Source organism: Lactuca serriola, chromosome 4 (genome assembly GCF_051521515.1).
Source record: "Lactuca serriola cultivar US96UC23 chromosome 4, Lser_US96UC23_V15, whole genome shotgun sequence".
In the NCBI taxonomy this organism is placed as follows: domain Eukaryota; kingdom Viridiplantae; phylum Streptophyta; class Magnoliopsida; order Asterales; family Asteraceae; genus Lactuca; species Lactuca serriola.
Window position 1 is genome coordinate 39,867,366 of NC_136411.1, and position 15,135 is coordinate 39,882,500.

Genomic DNA, 15,135 nt, shown 5'->3' on the forward strand with positions numbered 1-15,135 from the left:
GGTTAACCGCCACACTAACATGGATTTGTGAGAAATGACAAAGGTCTAAACAATTGAGACTATGATTACGACATCCCTTTTCATAGTTCTAAAAATTTTTTAGACACACATATGAGCTATCTAAGGAAAGGTGTATGATTTTGATAAACTCTTATTAAAGCATCTCGTATTAGAAATCTGAACTTTGGTAAGAAAGTCAATAAAGTATTGATTTCTAGAAGTCCAACTGATTTCAGGATACATGTCAAAGCTAGTGGGAGCATAATCGTTATGCTAATAATTATCATGTTAGTTGGAGCATGATTATTATGTTAACTGTTAATTATAGAAAACAAAAGTTTCAATTGGGAAAAATTGTTTTACTATAATTAAGGAAGAGGAAATTATACTTCATTTCAATTCTAAAAGTATAGATTGAGATTTTAATCATATTTAGTCAAGGATATATATATATATATATATATATATATATATATATATATATATATATATATATATATATATATATGAATTTTATGTTGGAATGGTTCAACATAAGGAAATTCTATATATATTGTGTTCTCAAAATTCGATCACGATTACGACATCCCTCTTATGGCATCCCTCTTCATAGTCGAATTGTGAAAACGTGGAAAATAAAAAATATTGTAGCAAAAGAATAGTCTAGGATCATGTATTTATGTGAGACATCATGAATCGTGTCCCAAATGCTTCGGGTACAGGATCGATTACATGTGCTATAATATTTATCCTTTCTAAATTCTCCAAATGTCTAGGGCATTAAGAGGGGAAAAGGTCTAGAATTGGATATGACTAAAATGATTAACCAATTGTCGAGGACAATCTGAGGTTTACCAAAGATTGGTTGATTATGGACAGTTGGAAGTATGGTGTAAATTTTTGGAAAGGACCATATTGACATATTTTGAAAAGAGGAAACTTTTATTCAAAAGTGATAGTCAGAATGGGAATATGGAAATGTTTTATAGGTGGAAGTTATCCATTAAATCTATGTAAGATTAGAAAACTTAATGCAATAAGGATGTTCAAAGGAATGTACTTTGAATTTGAGACTTCGTTTCCATGGAATTGATCTCCATTGGAACACTCTTTAATGTCTGTTGACAAGTCTTTGTGATTTTGTGCATAGTCATTACAAGAGGATCAATGCATATAAGTTTAGACTCTAATAGATTTTGGTAAATGGTAGGATTTTGAAATTCTTACATTTACGATAAGGATTTGGTATTGTGAAATCAGCATCATTGGAATCATGTTCAATTGGTCTATTTCACAAAGTAAGGATCATAGACAAACATAGTGTACATACTTAGAGTATGACATGACTATTGTTTGGATAAAGATAGTGTGTATACTTGGAGTATGGCATGACTATTGTTTGAATAGACATAGTGTGCATGCGTGGAGCATGGCATGACTATTGTTTTGATTCAAGTATAAAGTTGATTATTCGAAACATTATACAATGAATAATGAGTAATCAATATGGTGTTTAAATAAAAGGTGTTTTATTTACTCTCAAAGGTTCTTGGGGACATATAGGATTAGTATTTTTCCTATGCTTCACTTTGCATGTTTTGACTTCCTGAATACCTAGGTTATTCAAACTCTCCACAGCGAATCATACTTTGGAAGTAGGTATGAATCAAGACTGTCATGAATTGGGCTTGTAGATGTCTAAAGTGTTTAGACATAACAAAAGTTGTTGCAACATTCATGAGTGCTCTTGGAATGAGATTCAAGTATTGGATTAAACCCACCCTCATTAGAACCACTTCATGAATTTTATCACGAGTGATCATGAGACAATAATATCTTATATTCTTCAAACCTAGAGATATGATTTATTGACGATGAGTTGGTTATACATTGATTGTACGAAAATGCATGAGTAACTTGATGTTATAAAACGTGCCTTTGTGTACGATTCAACAAGTGGTTAGTACAAGCATATGAGTCTAAGTTTATCCATTCCTTTTACCCTTGGAGGGATAAAAGCGATATTTGTGGGCCCCTCGATGATTTAGTGATGACAAACGTAATTGCTCGGCCGGGCCAGGACTGATTTGATTTGTTCAGTTAGTCAGTCGTCATAAAACAGAAATTGGGAAACAACAAATGGACAGAGAGAATGATTATAATCCATGTCTCAGTCCATATGATATCTAGAATGTAGGAATATATGATCCCTTATCTAATGGACACGTCAATGACTAGGTCAGAGTTCGGCAGCGGCTTTTAAGATCTACGATTGCTAGTCGGGTTTTGGAGTCATACTTGCAATAATAGTTTTAGATTTATCCAAGTAGGAGAGTGTTGGATTAGATGTCTAAGCCCATAACTATTATTGATATGTACTCCACCTGAGAGTTGCATGGTCCATTTAGGTTGCATATCATCCGGACAATTTCTTAGGATGGACTCTTGAGAGAAGGTTATATATGAGTTATTAATATATTCTAATATATTAATATGAAATCATATGCTTTAATTAGTATTGATCAAGAATTAATTTGGAATTAATTTAGTGATCAAAAGAGACTAATTAAATCTATGGGTACTAATTATGGTAATTGGATATATTTATATGTGTTGGGCTTATGATCCATGTTAGACCAAGTTTATGTATGGATACATAAAGAGTTGGGTCACATGAACCATGGATCATAAAACTCATGGGTATGGATTTGGGTTATACCCATGGCTCTTGAAATCCCACATATAAATATGTATTCCATTGCCTAAAAACTCCACTAGAAGTTATTGGAGTCCTTGGAGGTGTTTTTGGTGCATGAAGATTCTCTCTCAAGTTTCATCCTTAGTCCATGATGTGTTGTGACTTCATTTGAGGCTTCCACACTATTGGGGCTAAGCTCTTAAGGCCAAATACATCAAGACTTCAAGCTACATAAAAGGTATGTTACCCTAACTAGTATCTTATATGATTTATATGAAAATGCATACTAGTTATAGGTTTAATGCCTATGAAACCATTCGCATGTATAATTTGTGAAAACATAGATCCAAGGTACTTAGGGTTGTATGTGCTCTATAATATGTTGTAGTATACTAAAACCCATCAGTTTGAAGTTAAGCTGGAGAGCATGTTAGAATCTTGGGCGTACACTAGGAGTATGTTGGGCGTACTAGGCTGAAAAAGTTGCTTTTTTTAGGGTGTTATGCTGGGAAAACTTTCGTTGTGTAAATACCTTATTTTTGTGGTTTTGAGCCCTAATTAAGGTCTCTAACCACTTGGGGGTCATTCCTATTAAGTTGTTTAAGCTAATAACTAAATTGCTATATTCTTTAAGTAGAAGCAAAGTCCATTTTGGATGTGTCTCAAAACTAGTATTTAAATAGAATGACTTTTTGGAGGAAGAGAATGATTTGTTAATTGAAGGTTCGTATCGATCTGATACACTTCAAGTATAATTACAAATGTAAAACTTAATCTAATAAAATAAAGAATGTAAATTAAATGACATAGAGAGTTCTCCAAATTGTTCTTTCACCAAGAACGAGTTTTGTTTTCACCATGAAGACAAGTTATCACAAAGACGATTACGTTACCAAGCCATGTTCCAAAACATTAGGGGTTTACCCTAATGTTGTATATACAATAATTTATTCAAGTATATCCCTTAATTAAAAGGATTACATCTAATCTATACTAAGAATCGATCTTATCACAAAGATACCAGATATGTGATCTATTCTATACTTATCTATATGATTACCTAATATACAAAATATTACATAGAATAACTATGTTATACGATGACGCTGCTAAACTTGATTCGTTGGTGTTGTCAATGTTGTAAACGATGATGCTGATAGATAGTGTAGAGTATTTGACTTATCAGATCATAAGGTGTGACCTTATAATCACCCCCCTATCTGATGATGTTAAAACTAATCCTTAATGAATTATTTAGCTTATGGTCCCTTTAACAATAAGAATGATTTTTAACTCCTCAGCTATAACGTATGCTCCTCCTAAGAATAAGAGCGACTTCCCATTTTTTTGATTTTCAAGCAGTTGAAACAACATATCTGACTCGATTATAAAGTACAGTGGACGGAAGAAGAAATGATGAGGTGAGGTTGAATATGAGCTGAGAATATTTAAATCAGCTTAACTCCCCCTTAGATTGTGCTTGGTTGAACATTCAGTAGTTTCTTTAACTTAGGTAAGATTATTCTCCCCGTTTGTGTCATCAGTAGGAGAACAAAATTGGAGGAGAGTATCAATGATACAGATTTGTGGTCTAGCATTGGATTATGATGTCTCAAGAAAGTGTGGTTTTAAACTATCATTCATCGACATGGTATTGCGAGGTCTCATCAGCATGTGGTTTCATATGCTGAATCATAAATCACTTTTATTAGAATAAAAATGGCAAGAGTGGATAGGTGCATGTAATAAATCATGGATAATAATATACCCATCGACACAAATTTGTCAAGATCTCATCCGCATATGGTACATTATGCTGAATGATAAAACTTTAAAGAATAATATAAGGGCAAGAATGGATTGGTACATATGATAACCTACGGTACATAGTATAACCACCGACACAGACTTTCGAACTTTTATTAGTGTGGTTTTACACAGTGAATCATCAAGTTATATATTAGAAGTGTGGAGAGAATGGATTGTTTTATTCACACTCAGGTGAAATCAACATGAATTATTAACAGTTTAACTCATCAATAAGAAGTGATTCAAACTTCCACATCATAGAGTAAGTTGCAATCTAGAATCAAAGATTCCCCATTAATTCATAATGGTATCATGTCATACGTCAGTGTAGGAGGTCAAGGACATTAATAACCGTTTGTCATTTAAGGATCAGACAAGTATCTCTTACGCTCATGACTATGCAATCAGGGTAAGCCATTGGGTTTTGCTCAATGTTTCAGTAGAACATGAGACTTGATGCATATGACAAGCATGCTTCCAGGGACGGGGTCAGGTGCAAGATGATTAACAAAGAAAATAAACACCCAAGCCTTACAATAATTTTTCTGATTAGGACCAAACAATCTCACTTTGAAAGTGTAAACAATGCTAGACAGTCAGCATGAGTGGGTGACTCAATGTTCTCAACAGATGGTATCACTGATGATAAACTTAAAGAGATTTAGTCACATACAACAACATGCTTCTAGGGACGATGATGTGTCAACAGTTGCATACTAGGCTTAAAGTTTCCATCATCATATTCCTTTTAAAAAAGAATGGTACAAAATAATAAACAATATAAGAATACAAACAATAGAGTTAGTCAAACAAGAAAAATTTTTAAACAGTGACATGAGTGCAACTTTTTCAGAAAGTTGATAAAGACTCGTTCCATCAAATCTTTAGAATTCAATGGTCATTAATGCCCTTCCATTTTCCAAGATATCTACCACTTGAAATTTTAGCTATAAAAGAGAACAAACAAACAAAGGTAAAAAAATCCCCCTACCACCTGCCTTTCCATCCTCCCCTCTTCCCTCGCCGTTTGCTGCCAAAATAGGAGACAAAGCGAGGTAGCAAGGTTGCTAGAAAACAGCCCCACCATTGCCATCACCACCTTCGGCCACCACCACATTGTGCAACCTTGTGTTTCTATTTCTTTTTTGGTGTTTTTCCCAAGTACTAGTCTCAATTTTATTGTTTTATGTGAAGTATTTCAAGTCCAAAATCGGGTTGAAAGATTGTTGTTAGCTCGTGTCATCTCGCGGTGCTTCCTGAGGATCAAATCACATTCTCGAGTCAAAACTGAACAATCACACATTAAGATGAGTGCTAATGGAACTGTTTTATAGTTTTTACATATTTCCAGGGGGAAGGGTAATACATGTGCTCAAATATTTCGTTTATGCAAAAACACTCTTGAAAACATACTACAAAATGCTATGATTTTATGTGAAAAATTATGGTCCATTCAAGACCTGTTTTTCCCATTTTAAACCCTATGGTTTGCAAAAATGTTTTGTATTCATCTAGCAAGATTGATACATTTTCAAGTACTACTCACACATATTCAGAAGAATTTTATACAATTTATTATGATTTTTGCAAAAGTGCATATCATTGAAGTCCTTATCGGACTAGTATGTAAAAACAGTCATTTACACCTTAATTAGGTTTCATATCAGGTCAATGCAAAAATTAGGGACGAAGTAGACTCAAGTTCTAAACCTTGAGAGTTTATGGAACCTAATTCCAACTCCTGGTTATTTTTCTATAATTTTTTTTAAAACAGGGACATAATCGACATTCTAGATTAATTTTCCCGTTTTATCTTTCATATATATATATATATATATATATATATATATATATATATATATATATATATATATATATATATATATCTGTGTGTGTGTGTGTGCGTGCGCGTATGTGTGTGTTTGTGTGTGTATGTGTTTAAATACATTTTTATACAAGTTATAATTATTATAACATGGAGTTTATACATGTACTCATTACACTTTTACGTATCTACTTATCAATCATACTTGGCTTGTGTAAACTTATTGCAACATAAATCTTTTCACCTAGTGACTTATCGTCGTATAAGTTAGTGCTTGTCAATCTTGATCCTTACGTCCCGAGTACTTATCCACGTACAAAATAAATCGGGGGATTTGCATACATTAGTTAAGGGCTTTATAGTGAGACGCTATTCAATATCTAAGTTTAAACACTTAGCATACCTATAGTACTATAACCGTTAATCCTCAGAGAGAGATACATATGCATAGATCTATATAGGATTAACATCCCCACCTATGGTTGCTAACTACAACCTTGACTGATCAATCGAAACAAGTGATAAATATCTATAGTCGTTACATGTAACATCATGTTTTCTGTTTAGTTATTTAAAAAAAAGAGAAGTATAAATATTAGGATAATTAAATTATTAGAAATAGAGATTATTTAGAATTTTATTAGTTAAAAAGGTCATATAATAGTTAATTAATTAATTAGTTAAAATAAAATACATATATTTGAGGGTTTAGTTTAATTCATATGCAAGTGAGAGGGTATATTGTGATCAATTGACAAAACTTGAAGGATGATAAGTATAACATTGAATTTAAACCTACACCTTGTCGTATGAACAAAATATTAATGATTTCACCCATATATACCTCTATATATACCTATGTATTGAAACATCAGGGTTGTAAGGTTGCGCAACATATAGGAGGATCAAGAGGAAAGAGAGATCTCATGAATGGGAAGATAAAGTGCTATATCTAAGGTTTAGATCTGGAACTATGAGAAACCATGGAGAAAACGGAGACTAATATGAATCAATGTATATATGGGGGCGATTTTGCATATGTTCTATTTGTACTAGTTCTTCGGTGATAATACCTTACTTTCCAGCGATGTAGGTTACAATGGAGTGCTTGGTTTGTTGATGGTCACCAATGACATGATTGGATAGCTCCAGCTAGCTCCTAGAGATAGACATGTGAGTGAATGTTTCTTTAACCCTTTATCCAGTTCATATTTTCATGAATCCCAACTTCGGTGAGGTAAAATGGAAGCCATTAGTGACCCTTGGTGCAAATGATAGATTGAGAAAGAAGAAGTACTATATCGTGGCGGCATGGCAACTTTCTTGTCTGAGGTATAATTTTCTTGCCTTTAAAGTCTTAGCATTTAATTAAGATTATAAATATTAGAATGTTATTATTGTCATGGGTTATGGAAATTAGGGACTTAAAATGAGATTATTACTTAAGTGTGTAAATTGAATAGTTGACCAAGCACAAGATTAAAAATCAATACTATAATATAGGACACCATAAATTCATTTCATACGGTTTGGGAAATGTAATGGTTAAGGTAAACACACCTTACTCATTGGTTGTTAGTGTGTATGTAGTGTGATGGCATGGGAGTACCACATATGTTAGTGATTTACATAAATTGGTAAATTAAGTTGTAAACTCATAGAACTTGTTGAGTATTTGAGATATTCAAACTAATTTGGCATTTATGGTTAATTATGGAAGACTATTTATGGTTTTGTATTTTTGGTAAATGATTTATTTTCCTTATATATAGTCATTAGCTTAGCTTGTGATGTAAGATTTTTCCGGTAAAGATTTCTTTGTACGTTCAATTCGAAATCAATAATATACAAAACCTTTGACAAATTACTTGCAAGTTTATTGTGATTGATTCATGATTGTTCTTTAGATTCCGCATTCGTCATCTCGATTTTCATCCTAAAAAGTGGTATCAGAGCGGGTTCTTGTAGATCTCAATGATTATTGCAACAATCGATCAAATATGGTGAAATTTATTCATGTATCTCAATCTATTCTTCAAGTTTTGTAAGTTTTCTGAAGAGAAAAGTGAAATATCTCTTATTTTTGCACAACTCAATTCATATATGTTATTTTCTACACATTCTATCATCTGATTTGTTCTTGATTCAAATTTTGAAAGTGAAATAGAAGAAGAAATTCGAGTTCTATACTCATATTTTTGCTTTGATTCATTTTCTCTCACTAGAAATCATCTCAAATTCATTTTCTCTCTCTAGAAATCTTATCATATCTATTTTCTCTCTCTTTGAATTTTCTATTTCTTGTTGAAGATATGATGGATTCATCAGTTTCAAAGTTGTTAACTTCGATTAAAGAACTAGGCATGAAAGTTATAGATCCAAAATATAGTCTTTCAAATACACATCATTGGTATCTTATATATGGTATGATAAAACATTTGCAAAGTGGTATTGATTTGTATAATCTCTATGTAGATGGAAAGATTGATAAAAATGCATATTTTCATAATATAGAAGAACGAATTATGAAATTTTTGGATGATAATGAGCCTTCGTTGGAACAATTTCGTATTATCAAAAATCATTTAGAACAGGAGAAAGAAGAACAATAGAAGAAAGAAAGAAAAAGAAAAGAAGATGCTATTCAAAAAGACGTTCTTGGTGTTCTTGATAAAGTTCATGAAGTTCATCAAGTTTCTGAAGAAAAGGTGACTCCAGATGTTCTTGTTGAGGGGGAGTCAAGTGTTTCAAGTTTTTCAGAAGCCTTACATTCTGAATTTGGTGTTTCAAATAGTGAATCGCAAAGCACATCTTCTGAAATCGTGAAAGTAAAGGTGTTTTGTTCTATTGGAACTCAAACATAAGATTTTTCATGTTCTAATGATGATTTTGAAGGAATGGCGCCTTACAAAAATCCTATTATTCAATAAGTTCAGATTTACCAAACTACAAATGATTGTGTTCAAAATACTCCTAATGTTCAGATCACGAAATGTGATGAACATGTTCAGATCCGAAAATCATATTTGAAGTCTCAAAATCTAAAAAGAAAGAGGAAGAAGAAAGGAAGAATAAGGTGAAAAAGGTTTGGATACCAAATGTACAAGTCCCTCATGCTTGTGAAAAAGTTCAAAAAGTACAAGCCAAGCATGTTGAAAGAAGATTCAATTCTCACTTTTGTTCAGATGGAGGTGTTAGAAGTTGGAGAAAAGAGAAAAATGTTTGTGGTTAGTTTAATGACATATTTTGTAACTTTTGTTTTCCAACTAAGAAGCTAATATCATTTTCTTCAAATAAGTGTATTTCTCCAAAGCAATGGGTGTGCAAAGGGTTATCTCCGATTTTGAATCTTAAATGGATTTCAAAAGCTTCATAAAGATTCAAACTAAATGAGAAAGGGGTGAAATTCTTTTGAAGAAATCAATTTTTATTGATTTCTAAAGACAAAACTGCACAAATGGTCCCGGTGGTTTACACAAAATTGCCACTTTGGTCCAAAAAAGTTTTGGCTAGCACCACAAGTCCAAAGTTTTCATTTTCTTGCATATTTGGTCCAATGGGTTAACTTCCGTCTATTTCCCTCTGTTAATTTATGTTTGACTAGTCAAATCAGGGGTATTTTGGTCATTCCCTATTTATGCCCCTTATTTTATATTAATAAAGGAGCCCTATAAGAACAAATCTCAATCCCTCTTTGTTGTCGTTCTCAGCTTGGTCTTCTTCAACTCTACGATCGTCTTCGATTTCTTCAAGAAATCAAAATCAAAATTGTTGCTTTGTTTTTGTGGTAAAATGGCCATAGTTCGCATAGCATGGACTGATAAAAATCCAGGTAGACGCTTCTGGGGATGCCCTACTGAGGTACGCAAATGTTTTTTTTTTTTGGATTTCAGCATAAATCTCCCATTACATGTTACGATCTTCTTTTGTTTCTTAAATTTTGAAGGGATCCAAATGTCGATTTATTGGGTGGTTTGATGGTCCAATTTGTGAACGTTCAAAAGCTATTATACCTGGGCTACTGAGGTCAATCAACAAATTGAAGTCACAAAACACAAGACTCAAGTGTTACCTGTTATGCAGTTAGGTGTTGTTCGTGTTTGTTCTGGTTTATAAGAAGTAGATTGAACTGTAATGGTTTGGGTGGTTTCTAAGCAGTATATTGAAGTGTAATGGTTTGGGTAGTGTTTTAATGTTTTTGGTAGTATCTTGTTTAAGTAATGTAATCTTTTGGGCAATACTTTGTGGTTAAAATGTAAGCAATGTAAGACATGTTTTGCAAGAATTTGTCAATGGTGATTATATTTGGTATGTACATTTTGACCAATTTATTTTGTTTGTGGTTTTGTTTAAAAGGGCATATTGATCAATTTATTTTGTTTATGGTTTGCACATTATCAATGACAAATGTATGTTTTGTTTAAAAGGGCATATTTATCAAGACATCATTTAGTTTGTGGTTTACACATTATGAATGGCAATTGTATGTTTTGTTTAAAAGGACATATTGGTCAATTTATTTTGTTTGTGGTTTACACATTATCAATGACAAATGTATGTTTTGTTTAAAAGGGCATATTGGTCAATTTATTTAGTTTGTGGTTTACACATTATGAATGACAATTGTATGTTTTGTTTAAAAGGGCATATTGGTCAAGTTCTACAACAAAAAATTATACATGAGAATAACATCAAGACATTAAACATAACATAAGCGATTACATCAAATCCAATGTAAATTGTTCCCATACATCACAGGGGTACACTATCAAGTACCAAAAAAAAAAATCCAAAATGCTTAAACCCCAAAACACATAAAGTACTAAACATACAATACACATAAACATAACATTATCCCAAAAGACACTTATACCCCTACATACATCAAAATCCCTTGAAATCCAGTCACTTACCCCCTTGGCCTTTGCAAGTTCTAGCATTGTGCCCTTTAATTTTACACTTGCTGCAAGTTACTTGGATAAACTTTCTTGTAAGCTTTCCACTCCCACTAGCAATATGGCTTTGAATCCCACTACCACTAGCAACATTGTCTCCCTTCTTTTGGTTTTTCTCCTCAACAAATTGCCTCCTCTTTTTCTTGGGCCTTCCAGGCTGATTTTTGTGTAGAGGAGGGGTAATTTTAATTAGGAATTCACTTATAGGCCACATTGCTCAACCTTTAATAGGCTCTACCTTGTACACATAAGCTGCTTTCCATGTTTCTAGCCAGTGCACCCTGTGGGCATAAGTGTGCAACTCTCCAACTTCCTCACCATTATCTACTTTGTCATTTAGGACTACAATGACATGCTTACAAGGGAGTCCTGTTAATTCCCACTTCCTACAACTGCATACTCTTTCAACCATGTCAACAACATGTTGATCCTGCCATGGCCCTTGCACTTGGTATTTATCTGACCCATTCCACCTAGCTGTGTACTGAGATGCCCAATTCACATTCTTCTCCATGATATTTGTTGCAGATGGGGTTAGTGGACTAACACAATTCTTTTGCACCTTTATGACATTGCATATTCTTTTCATCATACACTCCCTAATGTACTCCAAGCAGGTTATCAGTGGCTTGTCCCTTCCCTCAATCAATTTGCTATTAAAAACTTCACAAAGATTATTCAGAAGCATATCTAAAACTGCTCTACCTGAAAACACCACAATAATGTCAGGATCAAACATATACTAACACAAAAGGGTAAATTTGGAAGCTGAAGTATATACCTGTGAAGTGGCTTCTTGCCCAGTGTTGTGGGGGAATCTGCTTCAACCAATTATAAGCTTATATATCATATGAGCTGAATTGCTTCATCCTATGATTGAACTCTAGTACTGTTGTAGCTGTAGCACAATTCCACAAGTGTTCTTTGTACTCATTAGTTCTCCATGTTTTTCTCATATTGTCATGTATATGCCTGAGACAAACCTATGCTCAGCACATGGGAACAACTTAGAAATGGCAGCCTGCAATCCCTATAAAGGAATTAAAACATAGTTAATATAGTACGTCCAAATATATCAAATGTAAACAACAAATGACAAACCTTTTGTCTGTCATTTATAAATGTGAAGTTTGAGTTTGCATATAGGTCCAGATCATCTGCAATACACTCTAGAAACCACTTCCAACTGTCAGTGTTCTCAGTCTCAACAATGGCATAAGCTAGGGGGTATATTCCATTGTTAGAGTCTACCCCAACTGCAGCTAAAATTTGTCCTGGGAAAGGGCCCTTCATAAATGCCCCATCAAAACCTAGAAAATCCCTCAGGCAAGCTCTAAACCCCTTCTTCATTCCACCCAAACACACATAAATCCTTTTAAACCTTCTTGAGGTAGCACTTAGGTTGGGTTCTGAATCAAACTCTAACTTCACAGTGGTTTCTGGGTTAGTAGACTGCAACTCCAGGATGTAATCTCTAAGAACATCATATTGCTTTTTGTAATCACCCTAGACAAGTTTTTTTGCAGTAGATTTAGCCCTGAATACCTTGTGAATAGAGAATCCAACTTGATAATCCTTTTGAAGTTGTTCTTGAAGAGCTCTGATGGGATTTTTGGGTTGGATTCAATTTGGTCCATTATCTGCTTAGAGATAAACTTTGCTGTTGCAGATCTAACTTTTCTTGTCTGGAGGCATCTATGTTCGTGGTTGTAAGTTTTTATGAACCAATTACTATTTAAATCTGACCTAGAACCTTGTATCACCCAAGGACAAGGGGTAGGTTCACCCACATGACCATCATTAAAGGCTACAGTTCCTTTACAGATTTCCCTTAACCTCATTTTGTCATTTTTCACAAAGAATATATTCCTTCTTGTTTCAAGTGCATGCAATTGTATCTTTTCCTTTAACTCCTTATTTTTATATTTTTGTCCTATCCTAAAAGTTACCTTTTGTATTTCACCTTGAGAGCACCTAGTCTCCTTCCCCAATTCCTTTATTACATCTCTTCTTTTCCTATCTATATCAGAACCCTCATCCAATGAATCCCATTGATCATTATCTATAACATCCAACTCTTTATTGACCTCATCACTCTCATTCTCTCTATGCTTTGATAATTTTTTTTCAAGAAATTCTACTTCAAGATCTATAATCATGTAAAAATCCCTCATATCTACTTCTACATCAGGGATTATGTTGCCTTCATCCACCCAGAAATCACTATCATCACTGTCCTCACTCTCATCACTTCTTTCATGATTCTCTTCATCAGTCTCTATGTTATCTTCACTTCCATCATCAACTGTAAAATCTCTCATCTCTACATTCTCATCATTCAATTCATTTATGTCATGATTCTCTTCTTCAATGACTTCCTTATTAATTGCATTTTCCTCACCTTCATGAACCTCATCATCTACATTTTGTTCATTACTGTAAAATCTGTTGGTACAACCTAATATGAAAGTCATTAGCTGGCTCATCAAATTCATTAAATCCTTGGTCAATATCATTACATGCCTCATGAAATTCATTAAAATCCTGGTTAATATCATTACATGCCTCATCAAATTCATTAAATCCGTGGTCAAATTCATTAGCTGCATCATCCTTATTCCCACCAATCCTATCAACACCAACATCATCCATCACCAATTTCTTAATACATGATGACAATGGTTTGTCCTTGGTAAATTCCCTTTTTTTTCGTATATTCAGGGGATATCGACAAGGCTAAAGCAGCTTCATTTGCTATCACAGGTGGTATGCATGTTTGTGGCATGCCACTGGGTTGGTTATTAGTTGGGGGGGGGGTTGATGTTCATCAGTCTCCTCTAATTGCTCAATAATAACTTTTCTTATAGGTTTAGGAGCCATAAAGTAAGTAATCAAGTTAGTAATACCATCTTCGATGTAAACCCTTATCAGTTTATGCTCCTTCACATACTGGGCAAGATTGAGGACATCATCATCATTTCCTAGTGCCCGTAGCCCAAAATGCGTGTTTCCCTTTGGCACTGGAAAATGATAGTAGATAACTGGAGGAACTGAGTATCCTAACCCTTTCATAATCGCATCCATCTCATGAATAGAAAACTCTTCTATATCCACCATATCTACGTACGTCACAGTACCCTCAATGTAGTTGACATTTGGAAACTCTGTGAACTCACCTCCAAGATGTAGCTTGATGGTAAACAATGTAGGGTGTCCATCTGCAAAACAAGAGCAAAAAACGAACTTCAGAAGGTATGATTTCTTGTAAGCAAATCAAGAAAATGATCAAAAACAAAATTACGTACCATAAACCACCCTTGGGTCGAATGACGTGCTTGACAACCTTAAGTGCCACATTGGTATATGCATTCACTACGAAACTCGCCTGATCGAAGCTATCAACCTTGGTAATCAGTTTAGGGTTCTTGATCCTCAGTCAATGAGGAGGGAAATTGTATCGACTCACGGTTTTTAAGGACTATAAATGTGAATTAGGCTCGATATTATCCGTATGGCGATGCATACATACAAACTCTCCTTTATTAATATAAAATAAGGGGCATAAATAGGGAATGACCAAAATACCCCTGATGACTCAAACATAACTTAACAGAGGGAAATAGACGGAAGTTATAACCCATTGGACCAAATATGCAAGAAAATGAAAACTTTGGACTTGTGGTGCTAGCCAAAAAAATTTTGGACCAAAGTGACAATTTTGTGTAAGCCACAGGGACCATTTGTGCAGTTTTGTCATTTCTAAATGGTTGGAATTGTCAAACCTAGTACAAAAAGTTGCTGTCATGTTTTAATTGTATAGAAGCTGTCAAAAATGTAATAAAGTGGGA